The sequence below is a fragment of the Pinus tabuliformis genome, chromosome 7 (assembly GCF_031772625.1).
Source record: "Pinus tabuliformis cultivar Carrire ecotype Pingquan chromosome 7, CPIR1, whole genome shotgun sequence".
In the NCBI taxonomy this organism is placed as follows: Eukaryota; Viridiplantae; Streptophyta; class Pinopsida; order Pinales; family Pinaceae; genus Pinus; species Pinus tabuliformis.
Genome location: NC_142293.1, coordinates 1,256,962,648 through 1,256,986,452, shown reverse-complemented (window position 1 = coordinate 1,256,986,452; position 23,805 = coordinate 1,256,962,648).

The window sequence follows — 23,805 nt, the reverse complement described above, 5'->3', positions numbered from 1 at the left end:
AAGCCTCACAAAGGGGGAAAGATAATCAGGGAGGAGCCCATTAGTTTGAGGGAATTACTTGCTTGTCCACTTGCCATCTCATGTTTCAAACATTAGTCATGTTTTGGTTTCTGTGAAATGGTGGAGAGGGTTAAGTTTCATCATGAATTAGCAAGGTTGTTTGTGACACATCTGGACAACAATGAAGTAAAACTTGTTGGAGTTACATTCACTTTGTCACCTACTATTATTTCAGAGGCTACAGGCATTCCAAATGTAGGTGAAAAATGGAACAAAGGACAGTATATTGACAGGGAGTACTATGAGCCTTACATCAAGGCTAAATACCATGGAAAATTGAAGAGAGTGTTCCCCTTCAAATTCTTGGAGGACAGGTTTGCTCCACTCATGAAGATCATCATCAAATACTTTACTTGTGAAGGTAGGTTTTCTCGGTTGTATGCCTACCACATTAGATTGTTGATGCATTTTACTAGAGTGAGGATGATGAATATTCCTTACTTCATGTTCCGAAATATTGAGAATATGGCACTTTATGTCAAGAAGAAGCCATATCCCCAACAGTTAAACAACATCTTTCATTATTCTTTGATTAAAATCATTGTTCTACATCAGCTAAACCTTATCAACATGCCATGGGAAACTTTCATTTCTCATGAGATGTTCAAAGGCCCACAAATATTTTCATGAGTGCATCAGGAGGAAGGTGGACCTTCAGGACATGAACAAGTCAAAGAAACTGAAACTGTTGGAGTGCCAGTGTTTGTGACCTATGAGAGAGGCACTAGGAAACTTTTTGCAGCTGCCAGGCGAGTATTATCTCCACAAGGTGTGGAAGGGGTCTCGCCTTCATCTTCAGGCCACAGGAAAATGCTATCTCCACAAGGAGTGGAAGGGGCTTTGCCTTCATCTTCAGCTAAACAGGTATAGGTTGGGCAGCACAACAAGGGCAAAGGTAAAGGCAAGGGAAAAATGCATGAGAAGGATCCTAGTGATGGGCAAGAGAGGGACTTTGACCTAGTTGATCATGAGGAGACACAGGGAGTTGATGTCATTGATTTGGAGACTCAAGGTACAAAGATAACTAAAGACATGATCATCAAAGAGCAAGAGGTTGATATACAAGCCTTGTCAGTCAATTTAGAGAGGGCAAAGTGGATCATCAATTATCTTGAGCAAGAAAACAAGTAATTGATCGATAAGAAAGTCCTCATGGAGTTGCAAATGATCAAGGAGAACCGGCAAAAGGCAAAGAAGGCAAAGGTCAAGATGACCTCCATTGAGCAACTGATTGAGAATGACCGAGAAACTTGGCTTCAAAGGGTCAACATACACCTTGAAAATCTGTTTGAGAAGGCCAATAAAGAAAAGAAGATGCTTCGTCACATGGCCTATCACTATATGACCCGGAACAAAATATGTAATATAAGGATGAGGAAGCTTAAGGCAAGGTTGAGGAAGGCCTTGAGAAGCAAAAAGGAGCAAGACAAGTTAGAAATTCTAGCTGATGCCTCATTAGCTCATCGAAGCAGTGGATGAGGGTGCCTTGTGCAAATTTTGGGAAAATTTTGGTAATATTTTGCAATTTTCAAAATTTAAATTTTGCAACACAGGAATTTGGCATAAGTGCGCAGCGCCACCGACACTACGCTTTTGACTAGGGCACTTTTTGGAGAAATGGCTTGCATATTTAGATTCAGAATGATGAGAAAATCAATCCCTAAAATTTTCAACAAATTTGGAGCAAATCTTGGTCACCTAAAGGTCAAAAAACCATCAAAAAATGCCCTCTCTGCCACTTTTTGGACACACAGGAAGTAGCCCTGGGAGATTTTGAGGGGGGAAATGACCTCCAAATGCAAACGTTCAAGATGTTCCAGAAACTCGACAAGAAAACCTTTCCAATGAGCTATCTTGGGCTCAATTTGGTCAAGGGAAAGGCCTCCAAAACTAGGTCTGAAGCGGTGCTGCGCATAGGACAATGGCGCTGCGCATAGGATAAATTTTGCCAGTTTTGCTCAAAAATCCAGTTTTCGCCTAGTTATTTCACAAATTGACTTTTTCTCTCATCATGGATGAATTTATGATTGTAAATGATGCTATTCTATGTAAATGTAATTGCAAAATGACCTTAGAGGGTAGATTCATCATTTTGAGGTGGTTGAGGGGTAAATGAATCAGTTTCCATGGTTATAGAGGCAAGTTGTTCCACTGCCTATATTCTTGTTCCTAGTTTAGAAATGGTTGAAACCACCCCTCTTCTCATGGATTCGACCCCTGATGGCTAGCATAGGTGGTTTGATGTCTATATTATGTATTTTTTCAGTCATTAGCAAAGGTTGGACTCTTGTGGATGCTTTGAGCTACATTGTACATCTCTACAGCAGTTTGGCAAGGAAATAAACCAGGATTTGCAGCTATTTTTGTGGGATTCTTGTGGTAATGTGTTTTTGCATTGTTTCTCCTTCTGTCATTTATTTTTTCTCATGTGTTATATTACCCAAATCTATTTCATTCTTCTTAACTAAATGAAATCAAGATAGATAGGTGGAATACATTGGTAACAGTGCTTTGCCTTGGGAATACATTTAGTTTTTGATGTTTTCAGCTGTTTGAAGAGGACTCATGATCCTTGCATGCCCTCCTCAGCTCCTCACCAGTCTTAGACCTACCATCTCACTCAATTCCAAGTGCCAAAACACCTACCTACCTCGCCCCACAGAACACCCTACAATTCTAACTTGATTTCCCAAACCCAAAGCTGCCTGCTCCATTTGATCCAGCAACAAAACCATCAAAATCAACCAAAAACCCTAGAGCTACTATACCTAGCCTAAAATCCATATTTAATTTAGTCATCTCAACTGAGATTGACAAGGAGAGAGCCCTCTCCCGACCTGGTAGGGCTAGCTACCAGGTTAAGCTTGGTTTGTGGTTATCCTAAGATTGCCTCCCTTCAGCTTGAGGTTGATCTAGGCTCTAACATAGTGACAACCATACTGGGGAAGAAAAACAAGTCACCCCAGTACAATTGTGAAGTTCTGTACTTTGGATGATAATTTTAGAATTTAGTAGGCTGAAAAGTGGAAATTTGTAAAGAAATCTCAAACTCTTGAGAACTTTGAACACACTAGCTTCAAGAAGATACACCAAGTCCAATCCTGATCTCGATCCTCCTCCCATATTTGAAAATCCTAATCTTATCCCTCGGATACTCAGACAAGAAAGTGTATCAAGTCCTAGACCGGTTTTCAGATATCATTCTTGCACAGTAGAGTGGTTGTTCCTTGAGGATCTTCCTTTTGATGAATACTTTGGTCTCTCCCTGTTTAGAACCACATCTAATAGAGAATTGTTGGACATAGTCGTAGACCTAGAATTCACTAGAGAACTTGAAATCCAATGAGCCAATTTGATAAGTAACCGAAATCTTCAAAACTCTCCTCAGTCATCTATCACCACTAATCGAAGTCCTGAGCATGCTGCTTCGGCTTCAACATCTTTTGCTTCATCATCAATTCCCCATATTCCAGTAAGTCATTCGACATCTCTGTTTATACTTTCCCTCCCTCATCAGCCTCTCATTACTCCTCAAATACTCCTTACTTCTGCCACATAACAACTCTTGTTGTCATAAATCCTCCTTTTCTCCAAGATCAATTTCAAATCTGCCTCCAGTCATGGCTTCCAAGTATGCACCTCTTGTTCTGCCTCAGAATTTGGATGATATGCCTGCTGATTACCAAATTAAAATACCTTTGTTCAATGCCACTCAAAGCATCACAGCTCAGCAACATGTTGATAGGATGAACCACTTCTTTGATCTTCATGAGTTAGATGCCAAAAATGTGTCCATGAGGTTCATTGTGCAGAGTTTTGGAAGCGATGTTCGCAAGTGGTTCAGAGCATTACCAGTGGGATCTATCAATACTTTGCTAGTTCTCCATAGACAATTCTTGGATCAATAGGAGGTAAAGAAAAATCCACTCCAAATTCTATCTGAGTATGAAAATATAAAATGGACTGTAGGTGAAAGCATCCAATATTTCTCTGTAAGGTTCAATACAGTTTATAATGCTATTCCAGCTGACATTAAGCCACCGATGAGGTTAGCATTGATCAAATTTCCCGATGGCTTCGATGTTGATATGGCATATCAGTTGAGATAAAGAGATCCTACCACACTTGAAGATATGTAGAAGAACACAGTGAGTGTAGAGGCAAATCTGCTAGCCAAAAGAGCAAGGATGAAAACTGAAAAGAAGGTGACTATAAAGGAAGAAGCGTCTTTCTCAGATGTCAAGGCAGATCATATACTCTAGAAAATTGAGAAGATGTTTGATCGGTTAATAATTGCAGACAAGCCTGAAACCACAAACGGGAATCCAAACTTCAGAGGACAGCAGTAGCCTCAGTTTAGGATTAAAAAAAGGGAGCAGAAGGCACAAGGTCAGTCATCACAGCAGCAAGTCAAAACTCCTTTGTAGCAAAACTATGTACATGGAATGGAGAGTGAAGATGATGATCTGGTAGTGGAGGCAAATCATTTCTTTACTGCTGATGGTTTACCTACCTATCTCATAGAAGATGAAGAATATTCAGAGTTCCCTGATGTGCAAAAGGATGAAGATTAGATATTGGCAAATGAAGAATTTTTGGAGGATGAGTCAAATTATTATCAGCGTGGATATATGAATGCATTGACAGCACATCAGAAACAATATTCATTGAGATGCAGAGATGTACCAATCAACCCGGTTCAAAAGGGAAAGAAAGCACAACCTAAGAGTGACTCCTCAAATATTCAGAAGAAAGGGAAGGAGCCAGCTGATCCAACCTCCAGCAAAGTATCATCTGCAAATGAGAAGACCAATCAGCAAAGTGCAGCAAAGGAAAAGGTCGAAAAGAAAGACTCTTCAGTCAAAAAGGTAGGTAAAGTTTCAACTTTTAGTTTAGAAAATGAGCTTGCTAAATTAAAGGTTTCAATCCCTTTTACTGAGTTAATGAAGAATAGGAGTTATAAACACCAAGTGTCCAAAATTTTAAACATAGATCCTTTATCTGATATGGTCAATGTAGAAGATGATCACCCTGAGCTCATCTTTGGCCCTGCTTTAGAAGGCCATTCTGAGGATAGTGAAGTGCCTCCATTCTACATAAGCCTTAGATTACACGAGTATGTACTCTACAATGCCATGTTTGATTCCAGAGCTTCCCATAATCTGATGCCAAAAGCCATTATGGAGAAACTGGGCCTTGACATTACTCGAAAGTATCATGACCTGTATTCTTTTGATTCAGGTAGAGTCTGTTGCATTGGTCTTATCAAAGACTTGGTGGTGTCTTTAGACCAAATTCCGGCAAAGAATGTTCTCATGGATGTGGTTGTTGTAGACATTCTGCCACGGTTTGGTATGCTTTTGTCCAGATCGTGGGGTGCAAAGCTTAAAGGGACTTTACAACTAGATTTCTCCTATGCTACTATTCTCGTGTTTGGTCAATTGAGAAAATTATATAGGGAGAAGAAAATGAAGTACATGATCACCAGCAAGGAGAAACCACTTAATCATCCAATTAATGCTATACATACAGATTTAGAGTCATTTGTATTATATTTTGATAGTGGTTTGAATGATATTGATAGTTAGTTAGTTGAAGTAGAAGATATGCCAGAGATTTCAGAAAATTTCAGAGTAGTCCTTGATCAAGAAAGACAAAAACTTGAAAGTAACTCTGAGCAATCCTCATTCCGGTAGCAGTAGAAAGGTAATGAACAGCAACAAATTGAAGAGATCAGTCAAAGTAAGAAAGAGGATGAAACATGATTTCAGCACTTAGAAGAAGAAGCAAGCCTATGGAGCATGGATTTTGATGGAGTCGTGGGTAAGGATGGTGCCTGCATAGGGATTTGGATTCGCAGCCCTGTTTTCTAGCCAAATAAAGTCCCTAGTAGTGTTAGAATTTTTTCATATAGATTGGCCTTTGATTGTTCTAACAATGAAGCCGAATATGAAGAACTAATTGCAGGTTTAAAAATTCTCAAAAAGTTGAATGCAAAAAGGATATCAATCTATGGAGATTAGAAGTTGATAATCAAGCATGTTAAGGGTGAATATCAAGCCAAACATCCACAGATGAGGGCCTACCATAATGCAGTTTTAGATATCTTAAGGATGTTTCCATATTATACCTTGATAGTCATTCCTCGTGCTCAAAATGTTATTGTAGATTCCCTTGCTACTATTGTAAGTAATTTGAAAATCCCAATGAATTCCAACAACAAATTTGAGATCCATGTCAAGCACCACCTAGCTATTCCAGACAATTTAAGGTATTGGCAGGTGTTTTGGGACGATAAGGAGATCAATAATTTTTTGCAAAATGAAGGGCACTACAAGGATGCTTCTATAGATTGTGATTATGTCGATGAAGAACCAAAAATAGAGGTGAATCAGATGGAAATATTGCAGCTGAAAGACAATGTCATTCCTAAAGGTCTTATACCTTTAGAAGAACTTTTTGATCAAGATGATGTGGCTATGAAGCCAATCTTGGTGCCAACAGACAAAGTTGTTGAGGATGTGAATATTGGAATAGACGAGAAGCCCAATTTTGTGAAATTGTCAAAGACATTGTCTCCTGAGGTAAAGTCTAAATATGTTAGATTGTTATCTGAATTTGCTGATGTGTTTTCTTGAGATTATTCAGATTTAAAGGTGTATAACAAAGACATAATTCAGCACACAATTCCCATCAAGCCAAATCAGAATCCATTCCATCAGAAGCTGAGAAGAATCAGTCCCAAGTTGTTGCCTTCAATTGAAAAAGAGGTAAACCGATTGTACAAAGCTGGTATAATTATCCCGATCAGATTCTCTGATTGGATTTCTAATCTTGTTCCTGTGAGAAAGAAGACCAGAGAGATCATATTGTGTATCAATTTTCGAAATCTAAATAAAGTTTCGTTGAAGGACAATTACCTGCTGCCGAAGATGGATCATATCCTCCAGAGAGTGGTTGGAGAATCGCGCATGTCACTCCTCGATGGATATTCCAGGTATAATCAAATTTTAGTGCATGAAGATGACAGAGATAAGACTGCATTCACCACCCCTTGGGGAACATTTCATTATGCTAAAATGTCATTTGGATTGAAAAATGTTGGAGCCACATTTCAGCGTGCAATGGACATCGCTTTTGCCAATGAAAAGGATGTGTTTTTAGTTGTGTATTTAGATGATTTGACAGTGTTTTCAAATTTAGATGATGAGCATCTTCACCATTTGATAATTGTGTTTCAGCGATGTCGAAAATTTGGGTTATCACTCAATCGGAAGAAAAGCCTCTTTGCCATGGATGAGGGGAAGCTGCTTGGCCATATTATCTCAAAGGAAGGAATATGCATTGATCCTTCAAGAGTAGAAGCAATTCAGTAGATCGATTTTCCCAGGAACAAGAAAGAGATACAAGCTTTTAATGGTAAGATGAATTTCCTGCGAATATTTGTTCCCAATCTAGCTGAGCATTTGAGAGAGATTACTAATATGTTAAAGAAGGATAGCGGCGTAAAATGGATGGAAGATGCTATGAAATCTTTTAATTTGGTAAAGTATGCTCTATCTACAGCTCCAGTTTTGATTAGTCCCGATTATACACAAGATTTCATTTTATTCTCTTTTTCATCTGAGCATACCATGGCAACAGTTTTAATGCAAAAGAAAGATCAGCTAGAAAATCCCATTGCATTTTTTAGCAGGGCCATTAGAGATGCAGATTGGAGGTACAACATAATTGAGGAACAAGCTCTTGCTCTTGTCAAAGCTTTGAAGGATTTTCGAGTGTATATTCTGCACTCCCACATCCTAGCATACGTTCCTAACGTAGCAGTTAAGGATGTGTTGGTACAAACCGATCCGGAAGGAAGGCGGGGAAAATGGATTGCAGCAATGTTAGAATATGATTTGGAGATCAAGCCTACAAATTTGATCAAAGGACAAGGCCTGGCGAGGTTGATAGCGGAATCAAATTTTCATGCATTAGATATAAATCTTATTGCAGCTATGTCCGAAGATGAAGAAGAAAACTCCCTGATTCAAGTGTCTGAAATGTTCCTTCAGTCACCGTGGTATTTAGATATTGTGTATGTTCTTCAGCACCTCTCACCACCTTTGGAAATGTCAAAAAACAAAGGTAGAACTCTCAAACTTAAAGCTACTAAATTCTGCATTTTGAATAATGCCCTTTACTAGAAGGATCCAGGAGGTGTTTTGTTGAACTGTTTAATTGATGATGAAGCCAAGCAGGTGATGAGTGACTTTCACAAGGGTGATTGTGGTGGTCACTTGTTCTGGAAGACAACAGCAAACAAAATCTTGAGAGCAGGTTATTACTGGCCAACCTTATTTTCTGATGTCTATAAAACAATCATGAGTTGTCATGAATGTCGGGTCTTTCAGGGGAAAATAAAGTTTCTGCCTCTTCCACTAAAACCGGTTGAAGTCAATGAACCATTTCAGCAATGGGGACTCGATTTTATCAGGGAGATCCATCCAACATCATCGACTCAGCACAAGTGGATCCTAACAAAAACCGACTATTTTACCAAGTGGATTGAAGCAATCCCGACCAGACAGGCGACAGACACGGTAATCATTCAAGTTTTGGAATCAAATATTTTATCTCATTTCGGTTGTCCTAGTAAGATCATCACAGATAAAGCAGCTGCATTCAAATCCAAGAAGACGATCGACTTTTGTAGCAAGTATCAGATTACCTTGGGTCACTCCACAACATATTATTTGTAAGGTAATGGTTTGGTCGAATCCTCCAATAAGTCATTGGTGAACATCATCAAGAAACTGCTGGAAACAAATAAGAAAGGCTGGCATAAAAAGTTAGTTAATTCTTTGTGGGCAGACAGGGTGAGCCAAAAGAAGTCTATAGGTATGTCTCCATTTGAAATAGTATATGGTATTGACACAGTCTTTCTGACATCCCTTGTAGTTCTAGTTGTGAAACTTTTACAGGAGGCTGGCAGTGAGGAAGATGATTTTCAGTGAAGAATCAATCAGATGATCCATTTACAGTAGACAAGGGAGGAAGTCTTCCAAAATACTTTCAGATTGTAGGAGAAGATCAAAAAGATCTATGATCGGAAAACTAAAGCAGATAAATTCCAGCTTGAAGATGTGGTGTTATGGTGGGATGCTAGGAATGAAGATAAAGGCAAGCATGGAAAGTTTGAAAACTTATGGAAGGGACCTTATAAGATTGCTGCATACAAAGGGAAAAATGCATTCCTGCTCAAAGAGATGGATGGACAAGATTGTTCAGGAGGACTAGTCAATGGTAGGCTCCTGAAGCGCTACTTCTTCTAAGGTGATTTCTGAAATCATGAAGTGATCATTGTATATACCATTTTCCTTTCATTGCAAGTGTTCAAAAGTTACAATTCATTTCAGCTTGGGGTCCGAGGTGAAGGCTATAAATTTGAATGATTCGTATCAGTCTTTGAGTCTTGAGTCCATTTTCTTAGTGTCACTTTCAGTTTTTGAAGTATATTGACCATATTGCCCAATGGAAGAGACACTAGTATACTTATTCCAGAGATCTATGGTTCTTGGCACCTCCAAGGAGCCACCATCCCCATTGGAGCCAATGTTAGTGTCAGTGTCTTCACACTACCATCAGTGATCAAAATTTACTTTTTTGCATTCATATTAGGAGTCCCATTCACAATGAGTTGCATTCCATTAGGTCATGGATCAACTCATGGTACGGTTCATTTTAGTTTTTTCCCTCATGACATATATCTGTTGATCTCCTTTCATACTTTTCAGTCCATGATTCCTATATATTTACAATTCATTTCATCACTTTGGTTTTAGGTCTAGGGTTTTAGTCTCATTAGCTATTACGGTTTTACCATGGTCAAACTTCAATGACTATTGCTAATAATCATCAATTTAGGGTCAGCAGACACATGAGGATGACAATAATCATCAGAAAAGTTTTAATCTCTTAAATTTGTAAGCTTAATAAGTTTTTACCTCAAAACTAGTTTTGAGGTGAAAGCAGAGCATCGATATGTTATTTGTAACTTTCATGTAATTTTATTAATCCTATATGTAATAAATATTTCTATGTTGCTCCTGGTCACTTGGTGACATTTGCTAAGTACATGCCACTGCAAAAAGACAAACAATCAAGCATCAATCCACCTGTCAAAAGCCAAAAGTCAAATATCATAAAAACAGAGTATTTGAAGAAAACAAAGAGACATTATAAAGTGGGTTTTGAAGAATGAAAAATCAAAAGTTGAAAAGCTACCATATCTTATGTCATTTCATTGTTGAAAGTTTCAAGTGCTAAGGAGAGCCAAAAACGTGATCTTGAGCTGTTATTGAGCAAAGGGAGGAAGTCATAGCATTTTTGGAGAAATCTGAGGGCACTGCGCACCCGGCAGCTGGCGCTACGCATAGAAGGGGCGCTGCGCACCTGGGGAATTCACACAGTGCAAAACTGAACGTGCGCTATGCATAGAAGAGGCACTGCACACCTGAGAGAGAGCACTGCGCACCTAGCAGCCAAGCTCCAAAACATGCCAAATTGTTCCAAATTGCATTAAATCACCTCAAATCTCCCAATTTCCTCCATTGCAAGTAAGTATCATTGCTATTCTTACTCAAAATACTTTTTGCAATCAGTTTTTGGTGAGTTTGTCTCTTAAGAAAGTAAACCCTAGTTGTCACCAAAATATCTCATACATTCAAAAGCCCACTATTTTATTGTTGTATTTCCTCATCTAGTTGTTGTTCCCTAAAACCTATTCCCCATACCAGATTCCCTAAACATCATTCCCTCTATTTTTCCCCACTTCATACACTATTCCCAAACCCTACATTATTCCTAAACCATACACACTCACTAAATCATATTCACACCCTTATTCACTATTACCCATTCATGTATCAAAATATCTTCATACTCATCTTACATTCATTCACCATACTTCATTCATCACAAGGGAAATAGATGTACAATAATGGAGAGGGACAGTGAGTATGAAATGGAGGAAGATACCCTTAGTGATAGTTCTAGGGAAAGAATTTTGCAGCAGAGGAAGCCTCACAAAGGGGGAAAGATAATTAAGGAGGAGCCCATTAGTTTGAGGGAATTACTTGCTTGTCTACTTGCAATCTCATGTTTCAAACATCAGTCATGTTTTGGTTTCTATGAAATGGTGGAGAGGGTTAAGTTTCATCATGAATTAGCAAGGTTGTTTGTGACACATCTGGAATGAAGTAAACCTTGATGGAGTTACATTCACTTTGTCACTTGCTGTTATTTCAGAGACTACAAGCATTCCAAATGTAGGTGAAAAATGGAACAAAGGACAGTATATTGACAGGGATTACTATGAGCCTTACATCAAGGCTAAATACCATGGAAAATTGAAGAGATTGTTCCCCTTCAAATTCTTGGAGGATAAGTTTGCTCCACTCATGAAGATCATCATCAAATACTTTACTTGTGAAGGTAGGTTTTCTCGGTTGTATGCCTACCACATTAGATTGTTGATGCATTTTACTAGAGTGAGGATGATGAATATTCCTTACTTCACGTTCTGAAATATCGAGAAGATGGCACTTTATGTCAAGAAGAAGCCATATCCCCAACAATTAAACAACATCTTTCATTATTCTTTGATTAAAATCATTGTTCTACATCAACTGAACCTTATCAACATGCCATGGGAAACTTTCATTTCTCATGAGATGTTCAAAGGCCCACAAATATTTTCATGAGTGCATCAGGAGGAAGGTGGACCTTCAGGACATGAAAAAGTCAATGAAATTGAAACTGTTGGAGTGCCAGTGTTTGTGACCTATGAGAGAGGCACTAGGAAACTTTCTACAGCTGCTAGGCAAGTATTATCTCCACAAGGTGTGGAAGGAGTCTCGCCTTCATCTTCAGGCCACAGGAAAATGCTATCTCCACAAGGAGTGGAAGGCGCTTTGCCTTCATCTTCAGCTAAACAGGTATAGGTTCGGCAGCATAGCAAGGGCAAAGGTAAAGGCAAGGGAAAAAATCATGAGAAGGATCCTAATGATGGGAAAGAGAGGGACTTTGACCTAGTTGATCATGAGGAGACACAGGGAGTTGATGTCATTGATTTGGAGACTCAAGGTACAAAGATAACTAAAGAAATGATCATCAAAGAGCAAGTGGCTGATATACAAGCCTTGTCAGTCAATTTAGAGAGGGCAAAGTGGATCATCAATTATCTTGAGCAAGAAAACAAGCAATTGACCGACAAGCAAGTCCTCATGGAGTTGCAAATGATCAAGGAGAACTGGAAAAAGGCAAAGAAGGAAAAGGTCAAGATGACCTCCATTGAGCAAGAGAATGAGAATGACCAGGAAACTTGGCTTGAAACGATCAACATACACCTTGAAAAGCTGTTTGAGAAGGCCAATAAAGAAAAGAAGATGCTTCGTCACATGGCCTATCACTATATGACCCGGAACAAAATATGCAATATAAGGATGAGGAAGCTTAAGGCAAGGTTGAGGAAGGCCTTGAGAAGCAAAAAGAAGCAAGACAAGTTGGAAATCCTAGATGATGCCTCATTAACTCATCAAAGCATTGGATGAGGGTGCCTTGTACCAATTTTGGGAAATTTTGGTATGATTTTGCAATTTTAAAAATTTAAATTTTGCAACACAGGAATTTGGCATAGGTGCGCAGCACCACCAGCACTATGCTTTTGACTGCGACACTTTCTAGAGAAATGCCTTGCATATTCAAATTCAGCATGATGAGAACATCAATCATTGAAAGTTTCAATAAATTTGGAGCAAATATTGGTCACCTAAAGGTCAAAAAACCATCAAACAATGCCCTCTCTGCCACTTCTTGGACACATTGGAAGTAGCCTTGGTAGATTCCACTTTTTAGGGGTAAAATGACCTCCAAATGCAAACATTCAAGATGTTCCAAAAACTAGACAGGGAAACCTTTCCAACGAGCTATCTTGGGCTCAATTTGGTCAAGGGGAAGGCCTCCAAAACTGGGTCTAAAGCGGTGTTGCGCATAGGACAGTGGCACCATGCATAGGATAAATTTTGCCAATTTTGCTCAAAAATCCAATTTTCGCCTAGTTATTTAACAAATTGACTTTTTCTCTCATCATGGATGAATTTATGATTGTAAATGATGCTATTCTATGTAAATGTAATTTCAAAATGACCTTAGAGGGTAGATTCATCATTTTGAGGTGGTTGAGGGGTAAATGAATCAGTTTCCATGATTATAGATGTAGGTTGTTTCACTGCCTATATTCCTGTTCCTAGTTTAGAAATGGTTGAAACCACCCCTCTTCTCATGGATTCGACCCCTGATGGCTAGCATAGGTGGTTTGATGTCTATATTATGTATTTTTTTAGTCATTAGCTAAGGTTGGACTCTTGTGGATGCTTTGAGCTACATTGTACATCTCTACCGTAGTTTGGCAAGGAAATAAACCAGGATTTGTAGCTATTTTTGTGGGATTCTTGTGGTAATGTGTTTTTGCATTGTTTCTCCTTCTGTCATTTAGTTTTTCTCATGTGTTATATGTACCAAAATCTATTTCATTCTTCTTAACTAAATGAAATCAAGATAGATAGGTGGAATACATTGGTAACAATGCTTTGCCTTGGGAATACATTTAGTTTTTGATGTTTTCAGCTATTTGAAGAGGAATCATGATCATTACATTCCCTCCTTAGCTCCTCACCAATCTTAGACCTACCATCTCACTCAATTCGAAGTGCCAAGACACCTACCTACCTCGCCCCACAGAACACCCTGCAATTCTGACTTGATTTCCTAGACCCAAAGCTGCCTGCTCCATTTGATCCAGCAAAAAAACCATCAAAATCAACCAAAAACCCTAGAGCTACTATACCTAGCCTAAAATCCATATTTAATTCAGTCATCTCAATTGAGATTGACAAGGAGAGAGCCCTCTCTCGACCAGGTAGGGCTAAGTACCAAGTTAAGCTTGGTTTTTGGTTATCCTAAGATTGCCTCCCTTTAGCCTGAGGTCGATCTAGGCTCTAACAGGTTCCTATCAATCTATGCAACCTTTGGGGTTACCAGGTGTCTCTATTTACTAGAAGCACATCATAGTACAACTACCATAAGAAAAAAACAATCCAACAATTGGAAGTGTAAAATTGTTGAGTTACTAGAAGTGCCAAATTGTTGAGTTACTAGAAGCCATTATTTTGGTAGCTATGCAAGTGTATATATGTGTTTTCAGTTACCATACTTCTTGTAGGTGACCGCTAATGGCATGGTTTTCAATTGAACTGGTTGAACTTCTTTATGATGCTAACAATTTACTATGGTAAATTGATTGAATGAAATAGTTTCAATTGTATGGCATGCAAAAGATGAATTCATGTTCAATTTAAATACTTCAAAGTATTCTTTCAGCAGACTGTTTATTTATTTCTAGCACAACATACAAACCAATTAAACTTATTTATGCATATACGTTTCCAACATCTCATTAGCTTACGAGCTCCTAATCAATGATTTAACTACTATTAATTTAAGGAATTAAATTTCGTCACAACTAGGGAGTTATTGCCTATGCATCTTCCCTAACGCATAGCCTTCACATGCGGAATATTCATTCTTAAACAATGGGATTCCCTCCACGATTCTTTTTAACATTTCTAAAGTGGAAACAAATCATGATAATTAAGGTGGCCATACTTTTGGTGCAAAAGAGATTATGTTGTCATGGTTGTGGATTCCAACACTTGATGACTTTTCCTTGTCATGTCAAGATTGTATAAACATCTAATTGTTTCAACTATTATGATAACCTTGAATGATGTTGCATGTATTTTAGCACACATCGTGACTTTACAAATTCTACTTTCGTATTCTAATCTGTTATAGTTAAAATTGAGATTAGATTCTTCTTAATGCTAGGCACATACATCACATTATGAATTTTTTTAACATATCCATTTGGTAATGTTATAGGCACATCACCATATCCTTTAATTTGGTGTGAGTGATTATCCCCAAGATATATATTTGCACCATTGTTAGTTTCATGGAACTTTTCAAACCAATGCTTATTAATTAATTAATCAAATTTAATTGTCAAGTCCCACTAACACAACTGGTTAAGGATAGGCCTCATTAGCAAGGCGACCTAGGATCAAACCTCATGGGGGTTTGTTGTTCCCAGTGCTAGGGGGAGGATACATGCTAAAAAAATCCAGTCATCTTAAGGCTGGTATGGCCCAGGCTGAGTGCAATCCCCGGGTGACTTTGACGAATTAGATGCCCCTAGGTCATGGCTCCTCAAACCACAAGTCAAGCCTGGAGGATCACATACAACTTGACAAACAAAAGAAAAAATTAATCAATTTAATTAAAAGAATAAAAAGGGCATACTTACTTTGTAAATAAATCTCAACCATTGACGTGTGTATACTATTATGAATATTTTAGAATCATCCATGGAGGTTAAATTCCTACCATTCACCTAATAGTTATTAATAATTAAATTAATCTTGTTGAAGCCCTATTTTGAAATAGACATAGGCATAAAAATGATATTACCATTATATTTAATTTTTATAAGAACTTTATTTACTATTAATTACTAGATATGCTTCTTTATATATCACGCACTGAAGTTTCTTTTCTCTTATGTAATTCTGAAACTGAAGGAGTGATCAACTTCTATTCTCACCCACTATGTGTGTGACCATTTTAGATTGATAATTATATCCTGGTGTTCTAGTTTCAAATCTAGTTGCATATATAATAGACTAAGAATTGTTTGTAAGATCTGTAGTACTGAGACATGGGGGTGTGTTATAGGTGTTTAGCAAGAAAATTTTCTTTCCAATTCCTAGCAGACATTAAAGATGGGAACATAACTATAATAAGTACCACCAATTATAATAAGTGATTTAATTGATGGGATAGTGCAAGATAATTCATATCTTCACATTACATGTCAGGTTTTCTATGTAAATGATGTAATTTTTTGAAAAAAAATTGTATGGTTGGAGATAACAAATGGACATTGTGAAACAATATTTTTCCATAAATAAAAATATTGATTTAATGTTTTTTTCTTAAATTAAAAAACAAAATGAATCCTTACAATGACTAGGTTGACCATTAGGCCTCGCTATTAAGGTCTTGATAGATGCATCATTTGTTTAAACTAATGCAAGTTTTTTCAATTTCAAAATATATCAACCAGTAAAAAGCTATAGAAGAAATAAATGAAATATGTTTTTTTATAAATTTAATACATATCTGAAAAAAGGTAAAAATTAATAATTAGCTTCTATAAAAATACATATTTACAATCTTCACATGGATCTCTATAAATTTGTTCACCACTAAGTAATTGAAAAATGCATTCCTACCAAATATTTTTTGAAATTAATAACACATGCACCTTAATAAAACATGTGTGTTATAATGTGCATGCATTAAATTAATGCACACGCATGTGTTATAGAATGTGCACATGTCATAAAATGCACACATTCTCCTTTTCCATCTTCCTCTTTGTTTGTCTCTCTCTATCTCTCCCTCCCACCCCCATCTCACTCTAGATCCCTCTTCATCGTTTTCTATTTTCTTATCTATTTCTCTCTATGTCCTTATGTCTCCCTCCTATATCAGGATCACACCCCCATTTTCTAATCCCCCACCCCTCTTTCTCTCTCCCTTGCCCCTCACTCCCTCTCTATCTCTTACCCTATCCATTTCTACCTTTCACTCTCCCTATGTTTCCCTTATCTCTCCCCATTTCCCTATAAACCTCTCTCTCGCCCTATGTTTCCCTTATCTCTCCCCCTTTCCTTATACACCTCTCTCTCTCTCTCTCTCTCTCTCTCTCTCTCTCTCTCTCTCTCTCTCTCTTCTTTTCCCCATATATCCTCCTCCCCCCCCCCTCTCTCTCTCTCTCTCTCTCTCTCTCTCTAGATATATATATATATATATATATATATATATATATATATATATATCTTCTTTTCCCAATATATCCTCTTGCTCCCCCTCTTCCTCCCTCCCATCTCCCTCTTCATCCTTTTCTCTCTCCCTGTCCATGTCTCCATATGTGTGTGTGCCTCCCTCCTATATCCCTCTCTCTTCTCCTTTTCTAAGACCCCACTCTCTCTCCCTCAACCTACCACTCCCTCACTCTCTCTCTCTTACACTATCCATTTCCATATATCACTTTACCTATGTTTACCTCGTTTCTCTCCCCTCTTACCAATACTTTCCATTCTCTCTCTATAGAGCTATGACTCCATTTTTCTATCCCCTCCTTCCATATTTCCTCTCTCTCTTTATCTTCCCCCCCCAGTCCTGTCATTCCCCCATCTCTCTATTTCTCTCTCTTCTTTCTCTATCTTTCTTCCCCCATCTCTCTCTATATTCCTTACCTAATATCTATCTCCCCCTTGCATTTCTCCCTCCTATATCCCACTCTTTATCTTTCTCTCCCACTTGTATATCTCCCTCATGTATCCCCCTCTTTCTTTCTCTCTCTCATTCGCCCCTATATATCTCCCTCTTACATCCTTTTCTCTCTTGAATGCCACTATCTATTTCTCTCTCTCTCCCCCTAGGCACCTCCTCTCTCAACCCCTTTCTATCTCTCCCCGATCCCTATCCCTATCCCTATTTATATCTCTCTTTTCCTTTACATATTCTCTCTCTCTCTCTCTCTCTCTCTCTCTCTCTCTCTCTCTCTCTTAAGTTATATCTCTCTTTCCTCTTATTCCTCCCCCCCCCCCTCCTTATTTCTCCCTCTTTCAATCTCTCTCCCCATTCCTTATTTCCTCCTCCTCATATGTCTATTTTTCTCTCCATCTCTTCCTTCCCTTATATCTCTCTCTCCCTCCACATCATGTGTCTCCCTCTAATATCTCTATTTTCTATCTCTCTCTCACTCTCCAACCAGCATGTCTCCTTCCCATATCCTTTCTTTCTCGATCTCTCTTTCCTCCCTTGTATATCTCCCACTACATACCTCTCTATCCCCCCCACCTCTCCTCCTTTTCCTCTCTCTCTCTCTCTATCTCTATCCCCTTATATCCCTCTCATTCTCTACTTCCCTAATCCTTCCCTTTTTTTCTATTTATCTCTCCCTTACCCTAACTCTCCCCACTCCCTCTCTGTCTCCCTATGTTTTTTTATTATTTCCTTCTCTCTCTCCCCCTTCCACCATCTCTCTCTCTTGCCCTTACCCCATATTATTTTTGTCTCTATATTCCTTCCCCATCTCTCTTTTCCCCTTTGTATGTTTCCTTCCTATCACTCTCTCTCTCTCCCCCCCCACTCTCTCTCCTAACCTATATGTCTCCCTCCTATCATACACTATCCCCCATCCCTTTCTTCCCTTGTATGGCTCCCTCCTAAATACATCTCTCTCCCACAAAATATATCCCTTTTTCCCTCTCTCTCTCTCTCTCTCTCTCTCTCTCTCTCTCTCACACACACACACACACCTCTCTTCTTCCCTCTTTCTCCCTCCCTTCCGCCTCATATGTCTCCCTCCTACATCTCTCTTTCTCTCCCCCACCTCTACCCCTTTCTATAACACACACACTCTCTCTAAACCCCTTTCATTTTCCATTTATCTCTCTTTAATTATCCCTATACTTCTCTCCCTCCCTCTCTCTCCACTATCCCTTGTTTTATCTCTCTACCCCACTTCCCTAATTCCACCTTTCTCTCTCTCTCTCTCCCACAATATGTTTCACTCACATATACCTCTCTTTCTCTCTAACTCTACCCCCAATATATCTCCCTTTCCCTATTATCTCATATCATTATTCCTTTCCCAATCCTTCTCTCTCCCCTCATCCCTCCACATGGCTTCCCTAAATGAACCTATGAAATATCACATGCATTCATGGAATACTAAACAATAACCCTTATTTGACTACATATTCGAAAATACCTCTAAAAATCACATTATTTAACCTCATACCAACATGAACCCAATACACCTTCCCAATTTGAAAAAAAAAAAAACTTACTTTCATTAGATATTGTAGGTATCCATTTCTTCACTATCATTTTTATACCCCTTTATATTTTTTCATTAAATTTGAGCTCCATTTTTTATACCTACCATTCTAAAATCCCTTCACCCCCTATTATATGCTCAATATATTATGTCATTTTTTCCTCAATATATATCCCCCAATATGAATGCATGTGGTATAGTATTTCCCCTCCCCCCCAGTGAAACCCCCATGCATCCCTCTCCCTCCTCTCACTTCCTATGTCTCGTTCTTTTAATCTTATCGCCATTTCCATATTCCTAATCTATCTTTCTCTCTCTCTCTCTCTTCCTTCCCCTATTTCTCTCTCCCTCTCTCTCTCTTTCTATCCCCCCCCCACCATGTGTATCCCTCTTACATCCAGCTCTTTCTCTCTCTATCCCCCATTGTATTTCTCACCCTACATCCTCTCTCTCTCTCTCTCTCTCTCTCTCTCTCTCTCTCTCTCTCTAACCCCCTTCTCTTTTTCCTTCTATCTCCCTCTCTCCATCTCTCTTTATGTCTCTCTAAACCGCTCTCTTTTTCCTTCTCTCTCTCTCACATAATCTCTCTAACCCGCTCTCTATTTCCCTCTATTTACCTTTTCCTATCCTTATGTATCCGCCTCTCCATCTCTCCTCTCCTTTGTTTTCTCTCTCTCCATCAATTTATTTATCACTCTCCTTCCCTAATTATACCTCTCTTCACCCATTTCCCTATCCCTTTCTATCTCTATCGCTATATATCCCTTCCCCCTTGTCTCTCTCCTTCCTCCCACCTCATTGAACAAGTTTATTAGTTTTATCCTCATTAAATTCATTCGTATATGACCTAACATAAGATAGGAAAAAAAAAAAAAAAACCAAGTTTTCAATCAACTTTAGTACTCTTTTGTAATATACGATATTTGTTTGTGAGGCATGAGTTTTACGTGCATTCTCTCGAGCCAAGACTAAGCAGATCATAACACATGCACATATATAAAATGTTATGTTAACCAATAATCCAATTGTAAGCAACAAATGTTATGAACTAATATATAAGATGAATACATAATTGTAAGTAGGAATGATTACATGCCAATATTAAAGTTGAATACCCATTTGTATGAAATAACAATTGGAAACTAATATTTATGAGAAATTAAGCAAAGGAGAAGATGTGGGTATAAGAATAATTATTACTTTACCAACTTTCTAGAGAAGCCATTAAACATGAACTTGAAAAAGGAGGAGGCTACCATATTAGAACTAATCTTACCATCACCATGAGTCCTATCACAGTTTTGGGTTCACTGAAATCATGCCAAATGTCTACCCCTAGGTTTCAATTCCCCTTCTTCCCCATCCATTTCCATAGTATTTTATTAATTATTTTTCTTCAACTCAACTCACAACAATATCTAGTTGGTGATGCATGCATACATAGATCATGTACATAGATAATTATGATAAATATATTTAAACTATATTTATAAACAAACTCATTTATCTCTCTCTTCTTGTCTCCCTCTCTATCTCTCTAACACAAACACACACTCTCTAACGCCATCTATTTTTTCCTTTATCCCCTTTCCTTATCCCTATATCTCCCTCCCTCCCTCTTTCCTAACCCTAGTTTTCTCTCTCCCCTTATCCCTTTCTCTATCTCTCCCATTACCTAATTACACCTCTATTGAACACCCATTTCCATATCCTTTGATATCTTTATCCCTATATCTCCCTTTCCCCTATCTCTATCCCTTGTTTACCCTTCTACTTCCCTTTCTATCTCTTCCTATACCTTTAAGTGTCTCTCCTTGTGTCTTGCCCCATCCCTCTCTTTCCTTTCTCTCCCTATGGCTCCCTCTCCCATCCTACATCCATCTCTTTCTCCCCACCCCCGCCCTCTCTAACCCCCTCTCTTTTTCCAACTACTCTCCCTCTCTCCCCTTTTATTTATCCCTCACTCATACCCCTCTCTCTCTCCCCCACATCTCCTTTCTCTATCTCTCTAACACATACTCACACTCTCCCCATCACCTAGTTTCTCTCTCCCTATTTCCCTATTCCTTCATACTCTCCCTTTATCTTTCTCTCTAAACCTTTTTCTCTCCTTATTCCTACCCTCCATATCTCTTTTCCTTCTCCCATGAAAATCTGTTAAGAACATGCATATGTTAATAATGTGTGTGCATTCCCACCCTTACCATCCTCACTCTTAATTATCGTATGAGAAAATTGAGTAGTAATGCACATGTGTTATTAATGTATGTTCTTTATTAATGTGTGGATGTTATTAACATGTTCATGATTTCTCATTTACTATCCTCACTCTCCTCACCATCCCTTCCCACATGAGGTAAACGTTCTAGTAGGAACATACATATTTTTTATGTGTGCATGTTATTAATGCATGTGTGTTGTTAAAATGTGTACATTTTTTCATGTATAATACAAACACACACTTTTCTATTGCCATCATATTTTTTCCTATATTTAGCATTGATATCTGCAAATACCGTGAAAAATGTTCTATTGCAGATGATGGTTTTTTATGTGATTTCCTAAACTATTTTTGACATATTCTTCTTCTATTAGAACCTTTTAGATATGGGAAACTTATGAAATTGATCAAAAAATTATAGAAGGATGTTGTTTCACCATACAAATGTTGAAGAGACAAGAGAAATGGGAAGGTTGGCTATGGCAAAACATAGGCATCCATCCATCACTAGCTTAAATCCTTGCACAACAATGCCAAAGTGGACTCTAGTTTGTTGTTGCAAGTGAAGAATTTGGATTCAGTGGATGCCAATCAAATTCCAACATCAAGTGATCATCTAGCCAATATTCCATGAACAAGAAATGACATAATTGAAGAAGATATTCAAATTTTTTGAGATGTTGGGTATCCAAAGGTGGAAATTAAAAAGTTGAATGAGTTGCAACCCTCTAGTGAATAGGCTCATCATGTGTAAGTTGAATTTCTAAAATTTGATGTTCAACATACAAACCAAACAATTTTCCAATTCACTCCAAATCTGAACCATCAAATGAATGAGTGTTACAATTCAATGGAGAAGGAATCGACACTTTGTGTCCACATTTCTTACCTCATCTCTCAAGTGCATGAAATAATTCTTAGACATATTTATGTGGATGAATGTTATGTAGTAGGCCTTGAAGGTAAGTTACATAAATAAAATATTTGTTGGTTGTGCAATAAAATTTTGAAATTTTTTTTGAATAAAAAGGTGATGCAGCTAAATGTCAATTATTTTTGGCTTTATTAAAATTACACTCCTTAGATGTTTATAGGATAATTTTACGCATAAATATATCTATAAGTACAAACACCAATAATCATAGTGTTAGAAACCTTTGATATTCTTTCCACACGATTGGAAGTTCTACTTGTTCAAAATATCATAACATAGCTTGTCATGTAACATCAAAATCTATTGTAAACAAGTCCACAATGTAACATTGTTTGATGTTACAGAAATCTCATACTTTTAAAGTAAAAAGAAAAAATCTTTGAAGTATCCTATTATAAGAGAAAAAGAAGAAAACCTAGGTCAAATATATTATTCAGCCTTAAATGGTAGGTTTCCTTGTTCAAACATGAAGTTACTTGATGTTCTTGAGGAACTAGTACAAACCTTTTTCCATGAAAATAATAGGCCTTCATACAATAAAAAAAAAATGTGATAAACTTGAGAAAAAGTTTTAAAGTCTGTCAACCCCACATTAAGAACTTCCTTGACATGACAAAAACAAAATGATGTGAGAGATTCAAGAAATAGAACATGGAATTGAACCTATGCCAAAGATCTTTTGAGAAATGCAAACCTTGTTATGTTGAAATATGCATAAATTCTAACACATATTGTTGTAGATACCATGTATAATTTGATTATTTTTACAACATATGTACACATTTGTTGTGTTTTTCATCCGAACATTGTGCAAGATTTCTAATCCATACCACTACCAACTCCATTAAGATAATTTATTCATAGAATAATGTATCTAAGGCATGATGAACAAAGATATTATGCAAAATCTTGTTTAGGTGGGACATGCTAAAAAGTGTCGTGGATTTGCATTATTGAGTTGGTGCATTCATGAAAGTGAAGAGCATGAATTTGGGAGGATGATAATATATTTGTACAACTTCAAATGTGTTACCTATGAACTAGATAATGGGAAAGAAAGAAATTTTTTTACATTGGTCAATTCCTAGATAAGTTAGACCATCGTGACTAATTTATACCAAACACACCATAGAGACTCCCATAAGTGACACATATCTAAAACAAACAAATATATAAATGACATGATTATATGATATAACCCATAAGAAATGTACATATAAGTGATACTCTTCAAATTAAGACACATAGCAGACATGCCATGCAAGATACCTACCATAACTAACATAGTTGATCATTAATGCACTAAAGCAATGCACATGTGTTAATTTAGAAACTCAGTGGAAAATTCCAATCATGGGACTAGAGTCCTCTTTTCGAGAATTTTGACTTTTGAAGAACTTGATTTGGACAAGGTAAAGTGTATTTTTGAATTGAAGCCCACATGTGCACAAAAGAACAGGTCAGCCCAAATGAGAAATTGGACACCCTTGGATGGCTATAAATACAAGTCAAGTGACCCTCATATGGAAATAATTATGATTATTATTATTTCTTTGGTTTGGCTCACACAGG